General features: G+C 37.8%; 1 protein-coding gene across 2 annotated transcripts in view; it reads left to right on the top strand.

Moving 5' to 3' along the window:
- SRRM3 (serine/arginine repetitive matrix 3) overlaps positions 1-19032 on the top strand; it is a 471986-nt gene that overhangs the window by 427730 nt on the left and 25224 nt on the right. The gene's annotated exons all lie outside the window — the stretch shown is intronic.

The following is a 19032-nucleotide window of genomic DNA, read 5'->3' as shown; positions in this document are numbered from 1 at the left end:
TTTGAAATAAGAGAAATATATATATATATTTCTACAGTATTTGGATGTACTATGCCATTCTACTTATGGTAGGTGCAATAAAACTTCATTATTCTTTAAATTTAAAGTGTAACTGTCATTCTTTTTTTATTTTTGTAATGTATAAAGGCAGTGATACTGACCATTACAGAACAGTCAGTGTTAGCAAGTCTCCACTGTTATGTAAACAGAATACAGAGGAGCATTGCTAAGGCTCAAAATGGGTCACTTTATAGCTATTTTTTAATAGAAATGTGAGATTTCAGTAATTCAAATATATTACAAAAATGGTTAGTATCACTGCCCTTATACATTACAAAAATAAAAAAAGAATGACAGTTACACATTTAAAGAATTATATTTAAAAATATAAAAAAATATTTAATGGGAAAGTTCTTCCCTTTAAATATATCTCTCTGTAATAAATTGTTGAATCATTTCTGCTATCTAGATACAATGAGGATGACAGTGTAAAGAAAATGTAATCCATTTTTAAAGGAATGCTTTGTGTGACTCAGTTTGCCACTGAGCAAAGTTGTCATACGTATGATAATAGGTGACCTTCATGGTGGCATTGATTACAAGAGTATTCCCTTTTGTGCATATCTTTAGCATGCAAGTCTTCTGCAGAAATTAACATGGGTAAACAGTGATTTTTCCCATGTCCCTCTTCAATGCAATTTCGACTTTTATTGAGCTGCTATATTTGTACTTAATGCCGATTTATGTTTCATGAAAAATAGTTATAACAGTATAACCAGTGTTGGTTTTCAGCAATTATATGATTAGATTGAGCCATCCTGCTCTGGTGTACACAATGATCTCATCCCGGCAGAGATTAGTTCAGTATGTCTAGTACAGGTAGAGAGCCTGTAATGATTGTGCGTTAGTACAAGTAGTATTTATTTAAATAACCATGGGAATAAGATGGTCACTAACAATAACCTACAAATGGGTACCCAATTATAAATACAAGAAAAAAACTTAACAGAAAATCATTAAATACCCAAAAAGGAAGCAGAAGGTCACCCGCCAGGGTGCAACACACTTGTCACAAATCACTCAGTGGTGAATGAATACAATAATGCTATGTTAGTGCCAAGAGAACTAGGAGGGAGCGGGGAAGGGAAAACTGGGTCTATTCCTCCTAGTAAACCCTCCTCTAGTAGTGCTCCACCTGGGCATCAACACGCTGACCCTAAACAGGGCAATCCCACTGCGTGTCTACTCCTCCTAGTATATCCCTAGGTGTCCCTATGCCACGCCATTTGACTGCCCAGCTTCGTCGAGGAAGGGAGCAAGCAAGGGAACTAACACCTGGCACAATAAAGGATACACTGAGAGAAGCTACATAAAGCAATTAAGCATTATAGTCCTGCTCAAGCACAAACATATAGATATGCACACGATAGCAAGCAGTATATAGCTATATCCCAGTACCACTCTGCCAGACACGTTTCATTGGCATAAGGCCAACTCATCAGGGGACTTGAATTAATAAAATACAGCAATGAAAGAACAAAAAAGAAACAATAGATAAAGTGCAAAAAACAAGTGAAACTTAGCTTAGCAACAATGGTAGAGGCTCCATCTGGTCAATCTAATGGAGTACTTTGTACTCATGGCACAGCTCTCTACTTTCTCTGAAGCTAATAGTCATCCAGCCAGGCTTGTGGCGGCAGCATATGGTGCCATGAGGACAAAGTACTCCATTAGACTTACCAGATGGAGCCTCTGTCGTTGTTGCTAAGCTGAGTTTCACTTTTGCACGTTATCCATTGTTTATTTTTTGTTATTTAATTGCTGTATTTTATTAATTCAAGTCCCCTGATGAGTTGGCCTCATGCCAATGAAACGTGTCCGGCAGAGTGGTACTGGGATATAGCTATATACTGGTTTCTATCGTGTGCTTGGACAGGACTATATATACCTGCTTAATTGCTTTATGTAGCTTTTCTCAGTGTATCCTTTATTGTGCCAGGTGTTAGTTCCCTCGCTTGTTCCCTTCCTCAACAAAGCTGGGCAGTCCAATGGCGTGGCATAGGGACACCTAGGTATATACTAGGAGGAGTAGACACGCAGTGGGATCTCCCTGTTTAGGGTCAGCTTGTTGAGTTGATCCCCAGGTGGAGCACTACTAGAGGAGGGTTTACTAGGAGGAATAGACCCAGTTTTCCCTTCCCCCTCCACTCCCTCCTAGTTCTCTTGGATCTAATATAGCATTATTGTATTCATTCACCACTGAGTAATTTGTGACAAGTGTGTTGTACCCTAGCACATGACCTTCTGCTTCCTTTTGGGGTATTTTAAGGATGTATTAAAAGTTAAGTCTTAATTGAGGTTACCCACCAGCTCTGTTCAGTTTTTTCTTGGTAGTACAGGTAGCAAGCAGAACAGTACATATATTACAAATAGATATTAATAATGCACATACCTGCAGTACAGGTAGAGAGAAGTATAGGACATGCTGTACGGGCAGAGAGCAGTGATAAAGATGTAGCACACTCAGAGAACAGTACAGTACATGAAGCACAGGCAGAGAACTGTACAGCACATGAAGCACAGGCTGAAAGCAGTACAGTACATAAAGCACAGGCTGAGAGCTGTACAGTACATGGAGAACAGGCTGAGAACAGTACAGTACATGAAGCACAGGCAGAAAACAGTATAGTACATGAAGCACAGGCAGAGAACTGTACAGCACATGAAGCACAGGCTGAAAGCAGTACAGTACATAAAGCACAGGCTGAGAGCTGTACAGTACATGGAGAACAGGCTGAGAACAGTACAGTACATGAAGGACAGGCAGAGAACTGTACAGTACATAAAGCACAGGCAGAAAGCAGTACAGTACATGAAGCACAGGCTGAGAACAGTACAGTACACAAAGTACAGACAGAGAACAGTACAGTACATGAAGCACAGGCAGAGAACTGTACAGCACATGCAGCACAGGCTGACAACAGTACAGTATGTGAAGCACAGGCAGAGAACAGTACAGTACATAAAGCACAGGCTGGAAGTAGTACAGTACATGAAGCACAGGCTGAGAACAGTACAGTGCACAAAGTGCAGACAGAGAACAGTACAGTACATGAAGCACAGGCAGAGAACTGTACAGCACATGCAGCACAGGCTGACAACAGTACAGTATGTGAAGCACAGGCAGAGAACAGTACAGTACATAAAGCACAGGCTGGAAGTAGTACAGTACATGAAGCACAGGCTGAGAACAGTACAGTGCACAAAGTGCAGACAGAGAACAGTACAGTACATGAAGCACAGGCAGAGAACTGTACAGCACATGCAGCACAGGCTGACAACAGTACAGTATGTGAATCACAGGCAGAGAACAGTACAGTACATAAAGCACAGGCTGGAAGTAGTACAGTACATGAAGCACAGGCAGAGAACTTTACAGCACATGCAGCACAGGCTGACAACAGTACGTGAAGCACAGGCTGACAACAGTACAGTATCTGAAGCACAGGCTTACAACAGTACAGTATCTGAAGCACAGGCAGAAAGCAGTACAGTACATGAAGCACAGGCAGAGAACAATACAGTGCATAAAGCACAGGCTGAAAGTAGTACAGTACATGAAGCACAGGCTGAGAACAGTACAGTATCTGAAGCACAGGCAGAAAGCAGTACAGTACATGAAGCACAGGCTGAGAACAGTACAGTACACAAAATGCAGACAGAGAACAGTAAAGTACATGAAGCACAGGCAGAGAACTGTACAGCACATGCAGCACAGGCTGACAACAGTACGTGAAGCACAGGCTGACAACAGTACAGTATCTGAAGCACAGGCTTACAACAGTACAGTATCTGAAGCACAGGCAGAAAGCAGTACAGTACATGAAGCACAGGCTGAAAGTAGTACAGTACATGAAGCACAGGCTGAGAACAGTACAGTATCTGAAGCACAGGCAGAAAGCAGTACAGTACATGAAGCACAGGCAGAAAGCAGTACAGTACATGAAGCACAGGCTGAGAACAGTACAGTGCATGAAGCACAGGCAGAGAACTGTACAGCACATGCAGCACAGGCTGACAACAGTACAGTATGTGAAGCACAGACTGACAACAGTACAGTATCTGAAGCACAGGCAGAAAGCAGTACAGTACATGAAGCACAGGCAGAGAACAGTACAGTACATAAAGCACAGGCTGAAAGTAGTACAGTACATGAAGCACAGGCTGAGAACAGTACAGTACACAAAGTGCAGACAGAGAACAGTACAGTACATGAAGCACAGGCAGAGAACTGTACAGCACATGCAGCACAGGCTGACAACAGTACAGTATCTGAAGCACAGGCAGAGAACTGTACAGCACATGCAGCACAGGCTGAAAACAGTACAGTAGCTGAAGCACAGGCTGACAACAGTACAGTACATGAAGCACAGGCAGAGAACAGTACAGTACATAAAGCACCGGCTGAAAGCAGTACAGTACATGAAGCTCAGGCTGAGAACAGTACAGTACACAAAGTGCAGACAGAGAACAGTACAGTACACAAAGTGCAGACAGAGAACAGTACAGTACATGAAGCACAGGCAGAGAACTGTACAGCACATGCAGCACAGGCTGAAAACAGTACAGTAGCTGAAGCACAGGCTGACAACAGTACAGTACATGAAGCACAGGCAGAGAACAGTACAGTACATGAAGCACAGGCAGAGAACAGTACAGTACATAAAGCACCGGCTGAAAGCAGTACAGTACATGAAGCACAGGCTGAGAACAGTACAGTACACAAAGTGCAGACAGAACAGTACAGTACATGAAGCACAGGCTGAAAGCAGTACTGTACACGAAGCACAGGCAGATAAAAGTACAGTACATGAAGTACAGACAGAACAGTACAGTACATAAAGCACAGGCTGAGAACGGTACAGTATATGAAGCACACGAGAATGATTGCGATCGCAGTGGATGCTATATCTGCAGTTTTTCTGCTGTTTTAAACAGCAGACAACCAAGGCTAATGTCTGCGATTGGCGATAAAGCAGATTACGGACTTATAACCCATTAGGTGCTGTGGTCAGTTGAGGCCATGGCATCTGATGTGGGAGCGCTGTGCTCCCGGGGCCTGAACAGTTCACCCTGGTGATTTGGGGAGCTGTTTTTTGTATGTAAAAGCCCTAGTCTCTCTGAAAAAAACAAGGCATTTACAACTGCAGTTCCTAAGGAGCGCTGCAGCTGGCAGGGCTCCATAATTACTTGGCAAATCTGCAATGAATTGCAATGGCAATTCATTGTAATGTAAGGGAGAAGCAATCTAATAATAATTGTTACTTATAGTAACCTAGGTTCACAAAAAATGTAAAAAAAAAACTCTGAAAAAACCTTTGAAATCATAATTCCCCATAATTAAAAAAAAACTATAAGAAATAAACATCATAGGCATTGCCGCTTCCCAAAATGCTTAATCTATTAAAATATTAATGTATTTATCCTGTACGGTGAACATCGTAATGGAAAAAACCCAAAATGGCCCATTTGACATTTTTTCAGTGCTTTACCTGCCCGCAAAACATTGAATAAAAAGTAATCAAATAGCTATTCCAAAATAGTTTCAATAAAAACTACAGATCACCTGGCAAAAAATTAACCCTCACGCAGTTCTGTAGACATGACTATAAAAAAGTTATGGGGGTCAGAATATAGCGCTGAAAAGAAAAAAAAAAGTATATAAATATAGTATTGCTGTAATTGTACTGACCTGAATAATGAAGGGCACAGGTCAGTTTTACCACACAGGGAATCGAGTAAAAACAAAACCCATAAAACTGTGGCAGAATATTTTTTTTTTATTCCACCCCATTCAAAATTTATCCCAGCTTACCACTACATTTTATGCAATATTAAGTGGTGCAATTAGAAAGAACAACTTGTCCCACAAAAAACAGCCCTCATATGGGTATCTGAATGGAAATATAAAAATGTATGGATCTGGGAAGACAGGGAGTAAAAAAACTAAAAACGCAAAAACAGAAATTCCTCTGGCACCGACAGTGTAAAAATATACATAATACACGCACAATTAATTAAGAGCAATTATAACTAGCTTTTAAAATAGAACAGATTTTTTGTTTATAGAAAAAAAATATCAATTGTTAATACTGTACAAAATGATACTAAACTAGCTATAATAGTATACCAAACAAAAGTATTGTGCCAAAGGTTTGAAGTTGCACACTGATATTTGTGGACAGCCTCTGCCCATATGTCAGGAATTTTCCCATATATCAAAAGCAGTACTGTACATTAAAAGGGAATCTGTCACCAGAAAATGTCCAGTTAAACCAGACACAATATCTTGTAGGACTAGCTCAGCTGAATGTAATGATACCATTCATGTAGCGATCTTTTGCTTCATTCTGGAGGAAAAATTACTTTTGATCCATGAGCAGCTAAGTGTACCAAGGGCAGGCTCAAGCCACTCTGTGCACTCTTTCTCCTCCTGCTTCTTCTTCCCGACCCAGCTTCTCCTTGATTGACAAAGCCAAGTGAGATAAGGGCAGAGGAACCTTGCCCTGTCAATCAAGAAGGAGAGAGAGTGACTTGCAGCGGAAGCTGGTGGTGCAGAGTGACTTGGGCCTACCCTTAGTGCACTCTAATACTCTACCCTTAGTGCACTCTAATACTCATTTTCATATGAATTAAAAGAATGAAGCAACAGATTGCTAATTGTGAAAGGTATTATTATATTTAGCTGAGCTCATTTCCTGGTGACATAATCTCTTTAAAAAACAGTAAAAGAAAATTACTGTCATTGGGGACCTCAGGGTATGCCCTATATAAAGCAGTTTTTGAAGAGCATCTAAAGGAGGAAATTCATAAATAGGGGGTACTCTATAGCACGGAATCACATGGGCAAAGTGTAGACTATCAGGTGGTGCCTTACATACTCATCTGAGCCCGTAGTGCAGGCACAGCACTGCTAAGGGTGTCATTGTGGACCAACTGCTGTCATCTATTAAACTAGGTTGTGGCAAGAACCACTGTGTAATAGTTCAGGAGAAAAACAGGTGATCAAAAAGCCTCTATGTAATGGCAATATTTTGTTATTGCAGGCTACACATTTCTGCACTGGGCTATTGCTTACCTCGGACCATAGGGAAGCACTAGCCAAATGCTGAAATGCATAGCTTGCATATAAAGATGATTACTATTACACAGAAGCTTGAACTATATATCATTTTTAGCAAACATCCTACACTCCTGTTTCCCCTTGTATTACTTGTTTTTGAGGAGGCCCTTGTTCATTTTGTAATTAAGAACCTACAGTATCAGTATTAAAATTATGCAGCACATTGTCATACCAAAATATTTTTTATTAAATTCTAAGCAAATACACTAGTTAAAACCATCACATTTTTGGCGGTTTATACTCGATGTTTGTAAGTAGAAGGAATAATCAAACTTTCACTTTCAAATTAAAAAGGACCGATAATTGGCTGTGCAGGAAAGATTGAAAAGGTGATGCAGCACTAAACAAGTTATGCTTTCCCTTCATTTTCAGGATTCCCAGGAGTTCCAGAAATCGAATCCTATAAACCTCTCTAAAATAGCTTTTTTTTTATTATTATTACTACAAAAATTAATGAAATACAGTAAAAATAACTAAGTTAATTGACTAAAAAAATTAGATCTAAATTGTATATAATACTGCTTTCAGAAAGTTTTCAGACCCTTTCACTTTTGTCACATTTTGTAATATTGTGCTCTTGTGCTAAAATAAATAAATTAATATTTGTCTCCCATTAATCTGCACTCAATTCCCTAGAATGAAAAGATTGAAAATAGAATTTTAGAAATGTTTGCAAATTTATTGAATAGGAAAAACAAAAATTTTGCATGAACATAAGTATTCAGAAAGAATTCAGACCCTTTTCTTTGACTTTATGTTTTTACACCTTGATTGGAGTGCACCTGTGGTAAATTCAGTTAATTGAACATGATTTATAAAGACACGCCCCTGTCTATATATGGTCTTACATCTGACAGTGCATATTAAAACACAAATCAAGCCATGAGGAGGAAAGAACTGCCTGTAGAGCTCAGAGACAAGGTTTTGTGTAGGCACAGATCTGGAGAAGGGTACAACATAAGCTGCACTGAGAGTTCCCAGGACCACAGTGGCCTCATAATTCTTAACTGGAGGAAGTTTGGAACTACCAGGACTCTTCCTAGGGATGGCCTCCTCACCAAACAAAGTTATCAGGAGTGGAAGAGAGGTGACCAAAAACACAATGGTCATTCTGACTGAGCTCTAAAGATCCTGTGTGCAGATAGAAGAAACTTCCAGAAGGTCCATCATCACTGCAGCACTCCACCAATCTGTGCTTTATGGCAGAGTGGCCAGAAAGAAGCCTCTCGTCAGTAAATGACGGATGAAAGCCCCTCTGGATTTTGAAAAAAAACACCTAAAGGACTCCCAGACTGTGATTCTCTGGTCTGGTGAAACCAAAATTTAACTTTTTGCCCTCAATAATAAGCGTCATGTTGGGAGGAAACCAGGCACTGCTCATCATTTGCCCAATACCATACCTATAGTGAAGCATGACAGTGGCAACATCATGCCAGGAAGACTGGTCAGGGTTGAGGGAAATCTGAATGGAGCAAAGTAAAGAGATATTCCAAATGAAAACCTGATCCAGAGTATTCTGGATCTCAGACTGTGTTAAAGGTTCACCTTTCATCAAGACAATGACCCTAAGCACCCAGCCAAGACAACATAGGAGTGAGTGGCTTAGGGATAACTCTATGAATGTCCTTGAGTGGCCCAGCCAGAGCCCTGAGTGGAACCTAATTGAACATCTCTGCAGAGACCTGAAAATGGCTGTCCACCAATGGTATCCACTTAGCGTGACAGAGCTTGATAGGATCTGCAGAGAAGAAAGACAAAAAAATCCTCAAATCCACCTGTATAAACCTTCATCATACCCAAGAAGACTGGAGACTGTAATTGCTGCCAAAGAAGCTTCAACTAAGTACTGAATAAAGGGTCTGAATACTTATATCAATGCAGTATTTATTTCTATTTAAAAAATCAAGATAGTTTTATAAACTTATATTTTCACGTTGTAATCATGGGGTATTTAGTACAGAATGATGGGGGGGGGAAACTTTTTTTATTTCAGCACAAGGCCTCAACATAACAAAATATCAAAAATGTGAAAGAATTTGAAGACTTCCCAAATGCATTTTTTTTTTATTATAATTTTGTTTATTTAGTTAAGTTAATAAAAATTCCAAAATATTTTTCTGTCAGTTTGGACAAATTCCTAAAGGCAATGTGCCCCCTATAATGTTTTTCAGTCAATTAAAACCAGATGGTGATACAATTTTTTTTTTTTTTCTGATTTGCTTTTATTTTCCATATTATGCAAGATTGTACGGGAAGCCATCTTGCCTGAACTATTGTTAACAGTCTTCTATGGAAGAGTTTTTTTAGACTTGTTCTGTGACCTGTGCAGAGGTCATTGTGCAGGGAAGGGTAGTAGATAAGCTGTTATCATAACCAAAAGTAAATGGCTAATAATCTGTTTTAGCTATACAGAGTTGATATATTTCATTGTAATCATGCCTGCAATGATAATGGTATGACTGCTTAAAGGTAATCTCTATAGAACAGGAAATCACAACAGTTTAATAGACTTTGTGGCCAGTGCAAAAACGGCTTTAAAAAAAAAAAATTAGATAGTGACATGGAAATAAAAAAAATCACCCGAAAAAATCTAAAATTATGTTTAACATGACTTTGATTCAAACTGTTTCTACTGTTTTGCTTTAAATTATTTATAAATAGTTTTCTTTCAAATGTTTAACTATCTGACTTACTTCACTATGTCTAATATTGAGCAAAATTTTAAATGGCAGTTTAATGTTACAAGTTCTGCATGTTCTTACAGATAATTACACATAAGACAGACATTCTCAGGAGTTGCAAGTTTTTATAGAACACTAAAAATGCCCATCCACACTAGATAAATCTTGGTTAATGTGAATAAGGCTCAACTTTCTTTTGATTTCAGACTTTGGGAAACATGAGGATATCCTATGTTCAATCCTATATTTTGCCAGTTGATAGGATTTTTACATATATAGCTGTCTGACAAAGCTGCCTTTTTCCCATTGAGAATAGCTACTCATACTCTGCTCAGTGTATATTTATTTTTGGATAGGTTCAGGGGAGATAAGAAGTCTGTTAAACAAGTTAACACCTATCTTATGTGTATGATTCATTTAAGCTGTAAACATTCATATCCGTTCAACATAATTTTTGGAAGATAATCATATTGGCTCTTTGAAAAACTGTAATATGCTGTCATATAAACCGCATTTGTATTTTAGCATATCTGTAAACAATTCAAACTCTTCTAAAAATGTACGCTAAATTGTGATTGATCTCCTCATTGCAACCAAGATGACAGAAAATTGGGACAGGAAATATTGGGCTGGGAACACAGGAACCTCTAGCAACCCATTATATTCACACTGTAATGGGGCTTTCTTCATACAGAACTTGAAGAAGTTGTTGTCCAGGATTTATTTTTCAATTTTCACCCCAGCCTGGAATATCTGTGGAGAAATCCATACCCACCTGCTCCCTGCTGCTCTTTTTGGCTGTCTTCTCTGGTGTTTTGGTCCCTGTCTGTCAAGTTCTACCTGGATGAGGTCTAGTGCACCTCTGTAACCAAAGACTGGCTTCAGTGGCAACATGCCCCCAAGCAGCACATGACTGCTATGTCACATGCCGCTTGGGAACATGTGACTCCTTAGGCCATTCAGCAGCTGTAACTGTGCAGGTGACCCTGTCCTTCTGAAAGTTGACAAACGAATGAAGAGAGGCAGAGAGCCGAAACAGAACTGTGGGGAGGAGGTAAGTATGGATTTCTCCACAGATAATCCAGGCTGAGGTCCAAGTAAAAAAAAAAAATCCTGGACAACCCCTTTAAAGCTATGACTCCTCCTTCCTGAAGAATGAAGTTGTGGTCTAAGTAAAATTATGTATTGATTAATATAGTCCCTATTAATATGAAAAGTGGCTAAAAAAATCACATTTAAAGCATACATAACTTTTCAACAAACTTTGCATTAATCAATAGTACAGTGTGTGTATATGAGGAATAACACTATTTCTATATGAATTGTATCTGGCATTTTTTTTTTAAGTTTTCCAATATGCATGCTGAATGTCTGCTCTGCAGTTATCTTGGAATGGGGTTAAACAGCTGATAACATGAAAACTAGACATTTCTCACTGATAAGACATACAAAGTTTCTTATGGTTGCACGTAATATTGATTTATGCAAAGTTGTGTGAAAAGTGTTAGTGACCATTCGAAGTGGAAAGAATCCATATAATGTACATGATAATGTTTTTTATTTATTTTATATCATGGGGTATAGTTGTACTTTAGTTTTGGTGCAACTCAATGCTGGTTTCTTGGAAATGCAGAACAAAAGTGTGACTAAGTAGATGATCATGTTAAAAAACCTTTTGTCTCTTTCTCAGTCATTGTTTTTTTATAACTTTTATTTTCTGTTTCTCTATTTTTATGTTTCACTTTTCTGATTCATGCCTTCTCTTCTGGTATATAAAAAAAACAATGTATCTTCACAGTTTCAGACAGTTAGCCATTTTCTCTCTTCTACATACCCACAAAGCTGTTAGGCATGCTTAGCTGTCATGTTTTACTGACACTTAAAACTGAAAGGATAGAGTCCACCTAGGTTCTTTTTTTAGTCATTTTGAGAAATTAGGTCTTAGGTATATGCAACTGCATGCTTTCTTAGTGTATGTAGAGAAGTATAAATTAGATTAATTTCTATTTTTTTAATCATCTGTGTTTTTCTTTAGCCTCTCATTTGAAAAGCGGTAATACTTTGACTTTATTTTAGGGAGCAGTGGTCTCATTAGTGTATTTTCACTCATTTCTTCATTTTCTTTCCCATAACAGAAGTGCAATTTTCCTTTTTTTTCCTGTGATGTTTTAGAGTTTTGTTTTTGTGTGTCTGTCATTGTGGGCATTTTAGTAGTTAATGGAGATTTTTTTTTTCTTATATTATACATATTTCTATTTTTGTAGCTGATTTAAAAGGGAAGATAACTGATTATTTTAAATAAGTATTTCTGATAGTCCCGTAGATAATGATGGATGATCCATTTTTATTAATTTGTAGCATTATATGCACATACTCAGCTTGGAAAGCACAACAATAAAATCTTTATCAGAAATATATAACTAACTAATAATTAACTTTGCAAACAATTATTAAGACCTGGCCCCTAGCGTATAACTCCTACAATATAACAAAGCAGGCTGTATGGATGTTATACAATATGTACTGTATGTGTATTATATATTAAGTAATATATATTTAATAGAATAAAATAAAAATATAGTAAAATTTATTTAGCATGTTATAATTTGTTAGCTCTTCCCAATGTTAATTACTGAAATCTGCTTAAAGCGCTTATCATCTGCAATACTATATTCCCAACGTTATATGATTTATCTAATTTCGATGGGGTATTGTGCAGAGAACTAAATGTCAATTTTTTTTGAAGAAACTGCACAGTCCAAGGCAAGCAGGTTCAATTTACGGATTGATAATTGTGAGCAGCATAATACAGTATTTAGTCCAGTACATATATGTGATAAAAGAGAAAAAAAATCACACCGCACATTTATCCTGTGTAGGTAGAGCTCTTTCCATTCCACGGGTTGTCAGTCAATTATAGGTTATTTTTTTCCTAGAAATGTTTTTAACTATAATGCTATTATATGAAGGACTAGAGGGGAATTTATCAAAACTGGTGTAAAGAAAAACTAGCTTAGTTGTCCATAGCAACCAGATTCCACCTTTTATTTTCTAAAGGAACTCTGACAAATGAAAAGTGCAAAGTGATTGGTTGCGATGGGCAAACAAGTCAGTTTTCCTTGACACCAGTTTTGATAACTCCCCTAACCCCTAAATATTTATACATTGCAGCTTTTAAAGTAAAAAACAAAACAAAAACTATGCAGTTATCTTTTATAGCACAATCCACATGTGTTTAGAAAACAGTATACAGTAACATTACTTTCATCCAGCATTAATAGAACCTGGCAGCTGCTGGATTATTAAACCTTATGTTACTCATACTCTTATATTAGATTATATTAATATTGCTAAAAAAAAAAACGTAAAAGACAAAGTAAAAATTCAGTATGTTACCATCACTTTATTTAAGTTTCAGATACATTTAAAGGAGTTTCCCAACATTGGAAAAAAGGTTTGTTTTTTTCCAAAAATACCATCATCCTTGCCAATACCTGGCATTGCAGTTTACTAAAATTTTAGAAACAGTCCAGAAACAAGAGTGGAGCTGTTTCTGGGGGGGGGGGATTATTTTGTATACTAAACTCAGACAAGCCCTTTATCTCAGCTCAGTCTTCTGCCATTGGTTTTGTAAGACAATGCAGAGTAAAGGAATTTTACAGACTTTTGTGACATTTTATTAGTATATGCAGGTTAAAAACAGCACTAAGTCATTTCAATACAAGCAACTAAGTTGACTTCCCTTTTAAATAGAAATTCAAGTTTCCATTTCATACTGGTTGGCTTCCACTTTTGCTACTTTCTCTCACACTTTCTTGACTTTCCTCTGAGGGCCTCCAGATTGGTGGGAGGTCCTTGAGATGTTACCTATTTGTTTTGCTGGTGACACTGCATGAACATAATGTATAATGAAACCAAAAAGTATCATACCTGTTTCTTTTCACCTCCTCTTTCCTCCCTTTAAAAATTGCTTTAAAATCGGATTCCAAATTTAAAGATGGTCTAGTATATTAGCTGATTTATTTGATTGGAACAAGAAAACTAATTCTAGCGAAGGGATGTGAAACACCTTACTAAAAGAGTCATTGTCTTTTTCCTCCATTCTGCACTCCAAATGTGGAGATTATTCTTTTCTGTTATTGTTCCATTCCTGTCTCTGACAATTAAAGAAGGTAGGTATTTGTCTACCTCTGCACGTTCACATCTGAAGATGAGCCTGTTGAAGCACAATAGCTTATTTCAATGCTAATGTTTGATTTTATTATTTTACATTCTTTCAGTTTAGTATCTATTGTGTCATTAAAACCTTTTAGCAAATCTAACATTGTTACATATGTAGAATGACCTTGCTGTGTGTACTAGGATATTGGTATGATGCTTTAGCCATAAAATATATACTTTTATTTTAGTAGGATGTAATACCCTTTTCAGATTGTCTTACTGTATCTTGACAAATTACCGATGCTTGCAATGCTAGTGCTCATACCTCCCCTACTGTGGATGATCAAAAGTCCAGCAGGTCACCCTGTTTTGTTTCAGAAACTAGCATGGGACCAATGGCTTCATGAACAGTAGGAGTGCACATAGCCCTGCATTTATATACCACAGTTCTTATGTTTTCTTCTTGTTCTTGGTAAGATTTTCAATTCATTTGAGTCTAAAGACAGTGCTATTTGAGCATGTTGCAGGCCTAAAAAAATATGAAGATTAGCTATGCTGGTATTTTTTAGATGGTGGATGGGTGATTTTTTTTTTTTATTTGAAAGACAAATATAAAGGAAAAATATGCTATTTAAATCATCTATGGTCCGAATTATCTAAACATTGCTTCTCTTGGATGCTTAGTTTTGTACAAAACTGAATCATTTTCTACTTTATAGTGTTTAACTGCAAACCCTTAATAGGATTTATAAGTGGGAGTAATTATAAAAAAATGAAATAACAAGTTTCTTTGACTTTCCTGCAGCCTGTGACCACACACTGGGGATCACAGGTATGCATCTGCACACAAGAAATTCACTGCAGTGCACTGTAAATGCACAACACCTTAAAGGGGTTGTCTAGGAATAAATATTATTTTCCTGATGCTTACAGCATGCCTCTATGAGGGAAAGAATCATACTTATTTGCCCCCCTTCGTTCCGGTCCTCAGCTTGTTTACTTCAGCCAGTGGTTGGTTACAGTGGAGCAGATGACCATGCTCATGCCAAGGAGGAAGTAAACAAGCCGCCGACAGGAAGATAGACACAAGGATGCCAGCACGCATTACTGAGTGATGGGGAGCAGGTAAGTATGATTATTTCCTTCGTGAAGGCAGGCTGCTTGTAAGCTCTGCTTACATTTCTCAAACTGCTCTGAAAAATTACCCATTGCTTACATAGTGGCAATGAAAATACTGTCACCAGTAACATCAGACCTTGTCATCACCGAGGCTCACAATCTAACTACTCTTTCTCAGACACACACAAACTAGGACCAATCTTATAGAAATTCAGTTAACCTATCATTGGGAGTATAGAAGGAAGCCAACACAACCATGGGGAAAGAATACACATTATCTGCTGGGTTGGATTTGAATCCATAACCCAAGTGCTGCCAGGAAACAGTGTCAACCGTTGAGCCACAGTATTGGCCTAGTCATACCTTTATTTAAATCTGAAAATGCATAGACTGCATATAATAGAATGTATTTTTCTAAAGCTCATGTTAAAAAAAATTAAATAGAAAGAAATGATTTCTATATTTATTTCCTTTATTTTCCATTTTAATGATGTTGCTATTTTAGATTTTCAAGTTCAATTTTGGGAGCACTTTAAGTTTATAAGAAATCTTTTTTAGCAGCTAATTACCATTAAAGGTGTTAAATCCATCTAATACAAGGAAGGCCCAATTCCACCAGATCAGGACTTCTTCTGTGATGTCCGAAGGCATATGGACAGGAGTTTTCTTTATGAGACAGCCCCCTTAAACAAAAGCCTTCTCTACAAAAATGATTGATGAATTAAAATGCTATTATTAGATGGATATGTATCTTATTATCTTAAGTCACGATTGTCCTGATAAGTGAAAGAATTTTAAGAATACTGTTTATATGCCAAGCAGGAGTAGCTGTACTGTACAAAAGGTGTAGAGTATATTAAGATTTTTGCAGACATTTCAGCTACCGTCCCTATGCTCTTAATGGGACTTTATGATATCCATGTGACTCTTGTATAAATACCATAACTCTGTTTGGATGTATGGAACACATTTTCAGTTGCAGACCTTTCCGTAAAAGAAATCTACCACGTGTGAATACATCTTTTATTGAACTCAAACTGAGAAACAGCATTACTAAATTTTGTAAGGAATTCCCCAAGGCCTCATGTATGTTATTAAATGACTACTCTGCACAACCTCTGAGCTAGAAGTGTTTAGAGTCATGCTATACCCCTTTATGACTCAGATTTTATATTGAGATATACAGAGTTTTTTTGGGATTCCATAACATGTTGCATCAGATGCTGTATTGTGGAAGTATATCTCTGTATTATGGTGCTGTATAACGGCACCATACAATGACACACATATGGAGCCTTCACATGTGCTTCATGTGCAAAGAGGCTCAGATTGACTAATGTATCTGACAAAAATCTGTCTAAAAAGTGGGGCAAAATGGGACACCTAGGGTTTCAAAACTTTTGTCCAACATGCTCGACAAGGAGGCATGGCTTAGTGGAAAGTGGGCAGATCTAAGATGCACTACAACTTTTGGTGCAATTCTGGCGTACACATCTGTCTTAAAGTAAGCCAGCTTATATAGAGACAGAGAAAAGCATCTCTCCCTGCACCAGATTTATCATTCAGCCTGAGCCCCTGTGATAAAACTGGTGCAGGTCTAGATTGCCTGTCTAAGCTTACACCATCTTTACTATTAATAAATCTGGTCCAGTGTCTTAATGCACATAGCTCTGTGTCATGTGTGACACCTGGTATAGCATTATTACAGTAAATCCCTGTACAGCAGGATAAGGTACATACTACAGATGCAGAGCCGTGAGAACAGCTGTAATAATATTCCCATCACCCGGGAATTCATCACCAGGCTTTTCTTGCAATTCACTTCCTAATAGGCTATAAAAGGGCTACATTCTATAATAAAACATTATTTTTATTTGAATTTGTGTTCTTTATGCTGAACTCGTGTTCTCCCTATAATATATGAAGCATTTTCTTAGTAGCAAGTTTCTGATTTTCACAAAAAATGAACCTAAACTGTAAAGGAAAAATGGAAAGGAGTATTTAATGTGGCTGCATAGTAATTGTGAACTAACTGGTTTAAAAGAATTGCTTAATGTATTAGGACATTTTGAGGGTATTCTGGTGATGAATCTATTAGCAATAGCCGAGACTTGCTGCAAAGAGCGTCTCTCAGAAGGATTCAGCAAGTTTATGCATTATGCAGATAGCCACTTGATTAGCCTATTGATATCAATGAGAACAGTATATTGCTTCATTTTCCTTGCAGAAGCTCTGCAGGGGAATTCAAGACACACTGCCCTTTGTCTTGGATCTCTTTACAGATTATAGATGATCAAATGCAGAAACAGAGGGGGGCCCCAGTCAGCCTATCTTTGGTAAAACCATCTAAGATAAAAATTATTTCCAAAGTAGATAACTTCTTTAAGCACTAGAAATGTTTTGACCACCTGGACAGCATTTATAAAGGGGCTGGACACGTTATATGTATTTTACCAAATTTGCTGAAAACAACACATAAAGTCACTAGCTGATACAAAGTTATTAGCTTATTTGAGGTGATGTCTTGATTTGTATGCCCCACTAGTTGCTTAGGCTTCATGCACACGTTCAGGATTCATGTACGGAGCATCCGCACCAAAATCCGCAGGTGATGGTAGGCAAATCTGTGCGGTCAATCCGCATTCATTGGTGCAGATTTGCATGCGGTTTCGGTGCGGATTTTACTAAGTGAATGAAGAAAATCCGGTCAGGAAAAGAAATTGACATGCTGCGGATTTTAAAATCTGCACGGCAGGTCAAAATCCGTGCGGAAAAAATCTGCATTGTGTGCACTGAGAATTTCAAATTCTCATGGAATAAAATGTACATGACCTACAGTGCGGATTTTCCGCACGCAATCCTGATCGTGTGCATTTAGCCTTAGTGTTCATTATTGACTGTACAAGATTTGGTCCCAGCATTAAATAACACGTGCATGTCATGCATTGTGTTTTTCCGGAGAGATGTTGGATTCTAAGGCACGGTAATAAATAGGCTTAAGCTGGATTAACACAGGCCAACTGAGTGGCCAGGAATCGTTCCTTCCAGACAATCGGCTGCTCATTTAGTGAAGGAGGCCACTGCATTTACATGCAACGATCTCCTTCCCTGCATGAGGACAAGGGATCACTAATGCGATCCCTCATCCTAATACAAAATCATGGTTTCTAAGCAGCAGATAACTGTTTAGGCCGCACAATATGCTGCCCAGAGGCCATGATCGGTGGTGCCTACATGAACTACGGGATCACCCTATGAACAGTCATTCACGATAATCTGCCCGATTCTCAAGCCATGTAAATGCACCTTTAAAGCGTACCTGAGTTTTAAAAAAAGTTTGCATAATGGCTGTGCTTCTTTGTACAATCCTAACTGTGAAGGAACAGTTAGATTTGAACTTCCCTAATGTTTGTTTCAGCTGCGTTTCACTCAGAAGCAGGGGGCATATCACTGTATGACTGTGACATCCTTTACCTTAGCTTAGCCTATTCTCTGTTACATTTAAATAATAATAATGATCTTTATTAAAAAATAACTAAAGTTAAAGAACCACTTAAATGAACCTTACAACACAGGAGGCCATTGATAAACAGGTCTTGTTATGTTTAGATTGGAACATAGTACAATCATGATGATGAAGGTTGGACTTATGGAGACATTGGCGCAGAACTTCTAATAACATTAGATTTTATGGGCACATTTGGGAAAGATAAAGATAATGTAGCTGACCACGTTAAGTAGCAAACTGTGTTGCTGAATTTTTACATTGTAAGATTTCATATGCCCCAAAGAGTTAAAAGGTTTAATGATCAGTTGTGTTATTTAATGGTAAATTAGTTATTTTTCACTTTATTTTGCAGAAAAATTTGAAATATTTTAATTTTCTTG

The sequence above is a fragment of the Bufo gargarizans genome, chromosome 3 (genome assembly GCF_014858855.1).
Source record: "Bufo gargarizans isolate SCDJY-AF-19 chromosome 3, ASM1485885v1, whole genome shotgun sequence".
NCBI lineage: Eukaryota > Metazoa > Chordata > Amphibia > Anura > Bufonidae > Bufo > Bufo gargarizans.
The sequence above is the reverse complement of the archived record's forward strand: the minus strand, read 5'-3'. Positions and strand labels throughout refer to the sequence as shown.